Source organism: Leuciscus leuciscus (genome assembly GCF_965113295.1).
Source record: "Leuciscus leuciscus genome assembly, chromosome: 11".
NCBI lineage: Eukaryota > Metazoa > Chordata > Actinopteri > Cypriniformes > Leuciscidae > Leuciscus > Leuciscus leuciscus.
Genome location: NC_138735.1, coordinates 14,287,494 through 14,293,786, shown reverse-complemented (window position 1 = coordinate 14,293,786; position 6,293 = coordinate 14,287,494).

Here is a 6,293-nt window from a genome sequence, read left to right as displayed (position 1 = left end):
TGGAACTGGCACCACCGGCTCAGGAACTGGCACCGACACCACCGGCTCAGGAACTGGCACCGGCACCACCGGAACTGGCAGTGGAACTGGCCCAACCGGAACTGGCACCAACGGCTCAGGGACTGGAACTGGCACTGGAACTGGTACCACCGGCTCAGGCACTGGAACTGGCACCACTGGAACTGGCACTGGAACTGGCACCACTGGAACTGGCACCACCGGCTCAGGCACCGGAACTGGCACTGGAACTGGCACCAACGACTCAGGGACTGGAACTGGCACTGGAACTGGTACCACCGGCTCAGGCACTGGAACTGGCACCACCGGCTCAGGCACTGGAACTGGCACCACTGGAACTGGCACTGGAACTGGCACCACCGGCTCAGGCACCGGAACTGGCACTGGAACTGGCACCAACGACTCAGGGACTGGAACTGGCACTGGCTCCGGCTCTGGAACAGACACTGGCTCCGGCTCAGGAACAGACACTGGCTCCGGCTCAGGAACAGACACTGGCTCCGGCTCAGGAACAGACACAGGCACCGGCTCAGGAACAGACACAGGCACCGGCCCAGCGTTCATCTTGTCCGGAGACCCAGGCTCGGCAGCGGCCATCTTGTCCGAAGACACAGGCTCAGCAGACGTGATGTGAACAGGCTCGGTGGTGGCCATCTTGTCTGAAGACACAGGCTCAGCAGACATGACGTGAACAGTCTCGGCGGCAGCCATCTTGTCCGAAGACACAGGCTCGGCAGGCGTGACGTGAACAGGCTCGGCTGCGGCCATCGTTTCAGCAGGCGTCTTGTCAGGGGACACAGGCTCTGCGGCGGCCATCTTGTCCGGTGACACAGGCTCGGCAAACGTGACGTGAACAGTCTCTGGCTGGGCAGACGTGACGTGAACAGTTACGGAGGAAGCCTTTCTCCTCCTCCTGTGTCTTGGAGCTATCGGACTCTGGACCACCGGCACTGGGACCACCGGCACCGGGACCACTGGAACTGGGACCACCGGAACTGGGTCCACCGGAACAGGGACCACCGGAACAGGGACCACCGGAACAGGCTCAGGAACAGACGCCACCGGCTCCTCCGCAGCGGAAGTTTCCGGGACATTGGGGGAATCGGGGGTCTTTCTCCTCCGTCGCTTACGACAGTGAGGTGCAGGCTCTGAACTGGGTTCTGGGGCTTGAGCGGTGTCTGGTCTGGGCAGCGGCGATGCACACTCTGGACTGGGCAGCGATGATGCAGGCGGGTCCGATGCATCCCACCGAGCACGATGGTGGAGATATTTCGTGAAGCCCGGAAAATCTAAAATTTCCAGCCCCTTCATCTCCCACCGAGGCAAGGGATCATCCAGACTAACATTAAATAAGTCCTTTAAAGCCATCTCTCCCAATGTCAGTCCCTCCGCAGCAGCGCTGAATTTGAGCGCAAAGCTCGATACGTCGGTCCCCCTCTGACGGAGAGACCTTAAGGCTGCGTACCTTGCAATTCTCTCCCGAGAAAAACCGGGCGCAAAACCCCGTCCTGCTGGATCCATCTCTTGGTGGATCAATCTGTCACGATCACGCTAAAACTGAAGAGAGGCGCAGGATCCAAATGCAGTAAACGGGGTTTTATTATAGGGCAATCCAAAAAGGGTAATCAACAAACAGGCAAGGGTCAAAATCCAGAATATCAGTCCAAAAACATAAAACAACCAACTTGACTGGAGACAGGAAACTCGGGAACAAAACAGTGTGACATCTAACATTGATCCACAAGGAACACAAGACAAACAGGGCTTTAAATACATGAATGACAAGGGGATAACGATAGACAGCTGGTGATTACAAACTACAGACACCTGGGTGTAATTTACAGACAGAATTGTGGGAGATGAAGTTCTTAGTGCAAGACACCGTGGGGGTAAGGAGGACATCTAGTGGAGACCTGGGGAACACAACCAGACACTGTGACAATACTAGCTATTTCGTATGCAAACATGTCAGCCAATCACAGCAGTTTACACAATCAGTTTACACACAATCAGTTACACAATCAGTTTACACTGAAGTCTCACAGCAGACACGCCCCTTCAAACAGAGCGTTCAAATCAGAGGGGTAAAATCGGGCTAGGGGAAAAATGCCTTTTATTTCAAAATTATGACCATTTTTGATGTAAAAATCAGGAAACATAAAATAAAATAATCCAGTTCATGACCCCTTTAAATAATGTGAAATAATTTCCCTCTATATTGTTTTGCAAATAAAAAAAAAAAACTTCTGTTTACACCTCCTCTTCCCCAGCACCACCTGTTGAGATCTGCATTGGGGGGTTTAATGTATTCTTGCAGCAGCATGGCCTTTGTTATTTTAACTAAGCTGATTTTGATTTCCAGGGTTAAGCATTACAAGGTCTAACAATTTCTGCAAAATGCAAGTCAATTATTAATATCAATTAATTTGAAAAGAATGCTTGTCCTGATGTTACAAGCCTAGAAACTATGCATTTAAGCAATCAGCATATGCTTAATATGCTGGACATTTACCTGTGCAGTGACTAATAATATTGCACCAATCATTATGCTGTGTCCACATTAATCAAGACAGAAGAATGAGTCAGAATAAAAATAGCTGCATTCTCAAAGATTGTGTATACGTTATAAAAGTTATCAAAAATCTAATCAGGTGTGTTTAAAATGCACCACTGAACTGCATACTGATTCTGGCCTTCACAATAATTGTCTCTGCAAGTCATGCCTGCTCACACACACATACACACCCACACTGGTTAGACACACGTGATTGCTCATTGAACAGTTTGTGAGGATGGCTGCTAGTCTGGACTTTATCGCAGAGAAAACTACAGTTGATCAATGCTTGTATCAACCCACTCTCTGTGTAGGCTAAGATTTACACCCCAAATGTCCCCAAAACAGCACGGGGTGAATGGGAATGATTGAAGTTGCTGTCTCTTTGGGGTGAAACATCTTAATAAATCTGTCAAACACACAGTCTCAATGAAAGCCACACAGCTAGAAAAAGTCCATTCACTCGCTTCATAGCTTAGTTTAGTAATAAGATTAGGTTTAGATGAACTAATAGAGAGGGTTTGTTTAGAGATTGGCATGTTTCAATGACTAAAAATTGTAATCGTATGAAAACAAATCATTCCTTGTTCTGGATATTTAACTATAGAACTTTCACTTGCGATTGTTACATTTAAAACTACATATATTCATATACAAGCTTGAAATTATAAAACTGATTGATGATTCCAGTTACACTTTACAATAAGCTCTCTCGGATGTTAACATTAGTAAAGCATTATCTAACATGCATTATCTAACATGAACTAGTAATGAAAAATATATTTTCATAGCATGTATTATATATAGCATTTAAACAAACAAAATAAATAAATGAACAAATAAAGATGTATCCAAATGTAATTAAAAACATCAAGTTACCATATAACTATATTGCCAAAAGTATTGGGTCTATTATATTGCCAATTCAATGATATTCCAAATCATTGAATTCAGGTTTTCCAATCACTTCCATGGCCACAGTTGTATGAAATCAAGCACCTAGGCACACAGACTGCTTCTACAAACATTTGTGAAAGAATGGGTTGCTCTCAGGAGCTCAGTGAATTTGAGCGTGGTACCGTGATAGGTTGCCACCTGTGCAATAAGTCCATTTGTGCAATTTCCTCACTACTAAATATTCCACGGTCAACTATTAGTGGTATTATAACAAAGTGGAAGCAATTGGGAACAATAGCAACTCAACCACAAAGTGGTAGGCCACATAAAATCACAGAGAGGGGTCAGCGCATGCTGAGGCACACAGTGCGCAGAAGTCTCCAAATTTCTGCAGAATCAATAGCTACAGACCTCCAAACTTCGTGTGGTCTTCAGATTAGCTCAAGAATTGTGCGTAGAGAGCTTCATGGAATGGGTTTCCATGGCCGAGCAGCTGCATCCAAGCCTTACATTACCAAGTGCAATGCAAAGCGTCGGATGCAGTGGTGTAAAGCACGCCACCACTGGACTAGAGCAGTGGAGATGTGTTCTCTGGAGTGACGAATCACGCTTCTCTGTCTGGCATTCCGATGGACGAGTCTGGGTTTAAAGGTTGCCAGGAGAACGGTACTTGCCTGACTGCATTGTGCCAAGTGTAAAGTTTGTTGGAGGGGGGTTGTTTTCCAGGGGTTGGGCTTGGCCCCTTAGTTCCAGTGAAAGGAACTCTTAATCCTTCAGCATATCAAGACATTTTGGACAATTTCATGCTCCCAACTTTGTGGGAACAGTTTGGGGATGGCCCCTTCCTGTTCCAACATGACTGCGCACCAGTGCACAAAGTAAAGTCCATAAAGACATGGATGAGCAAATTTGGTGTGGAGGAACTTTACTGGCCTGCACACGGTCCTGACCTCAACCCGATAGAACACCTTTGGGATGAATTAGAGCGGAGACTGCGAGCCAGGCCTTCTCGTCCAGCTTCTAGAAGAATGGTGAAAAATCCCCATAAACACACTCCTAAACCTTGTGGAAAGCCTTCCCAGATGAGTTGAAGCTGTTATAGCTGCAAAGGGTGGGCCAACTCCATATTAAACCCTACGAATTAAGAATGGGATGTCATTAAAGTTCATGTGAATGTATAGGCAGACATCACAAAACATTTGGCAATATACTGTATGTTACTCAATGGGACTGTGTGGATTCCATCCAAATTGGATGTAATAAATGTTATTGTGGTAGTCAATCATAACATATTTACTTGAAAAACAATCCTTTCCTAGTTATAATCTCAGATTGTTCCGGTGTCCACATATACAAAATTTTCAGTAATTAAAGAGGTTAACAGGGGGCCATGACCATACATTTCATAAGCAAATATTTGTCAGTCATGTTTTTAGATGATGGTATGATATAGCAAATAATTAGAAGATTGCAGGTGTTAACGGAATTATAATAATTCTAGCCTGTGGTTCTTGAAATCAGCAATAATCAGCCATGAAAGCTAGTCACACTTGAGTGTCTGTTTTAGGATCTGTAAGCACAAAAGACACACTGTGATCAAATGGGAGCAGATGATATTTTTAAGTTATCACACCATGTAGCTCGGATTTGACAAAATTTGTTGTGTCCACAAAATGCAATTGTTTACAACGTTATATATACATTATTCACAATATTGAACATGCTAAATAATATCAGAAAAAAACACAGTAGGGCTCCAGCACATTCAGTGCTTGAGCCCATAATGACAGATTATTGGAACATCAGCTCATCTCTAGCATCTCATTGGATGCATACTCTAGAAAAGAGGATTTTATTTGTGGTGCATCTGTTTGTTTTGGGGACATCTCATATTTGTAATCATTATGGTGATAAATGCTGATGGATTTAGGCCTTATTTGCTCCATGTGCGATGGTGGGGCTATCTTCTCCTCCTCATCATAGACCTGCACCTAATGCTCACTGCTGTCTGCACCTGCAACACAGAAGCAGAACTAGACACTCAAAATCGGCAACTATTTTATGTTTATTTTTTAACTATTTTATGGTTTTATTTTATGATCAAACATGCACAAAGATCAAACATTACATGCTTAAAAATAAATATATGATGAGCCAAAACATTATGACCACCTGCCTAAAATGCTGCTGGTCCACTGCGTGCTGCCGTGTGGAGTGTACTCTAGGGCCTCATTTCTAAAATGTTTCCAGAAGTGAAATCTATAAATTGCAAATTATCTTGAAATTGTGCGCAGATGAATGGTTGCAGATCTCCGCCTTGTAAATGCCTAAATCATATCATTAACATAAAAGAGCAACAGCCAACGTCCAGATCATTTACTTGTGTATATGGTGAGTGGAAAGAATTGTTTGGATTTTCAAATACCTGCAGTTATCCGACTCTGTGAGTGTGCCTGCTTAGACCCTGACGTGCTGCTAAGCACATTTCCACGGTAAAGACCATTTTTATAAATATGAACGTTGGCGTGGATTTTAGCGTTATAAATAAATATATAAATTCATTTTTATAAATGAAGGAATTAAAGGATATGCTTCCTGTAGGTTTCGAGGTGGAGACTCCGTGGTTCAAACTTGTTGGTCCAACACATCCCACAGATGCTCAAATGGTTTGAGATCTGGGGAATTTGAAGGCCAGGGCAACACATCTTCATCATGTTCCTCGAACCATTTTAGAACAATGTGTGTAGTGTGGCAGGATGCATTATTTTGCTGAAAGATGCCACTTCCACCAGGGAACACCATTGTCATGAAAGGGTATACCTAG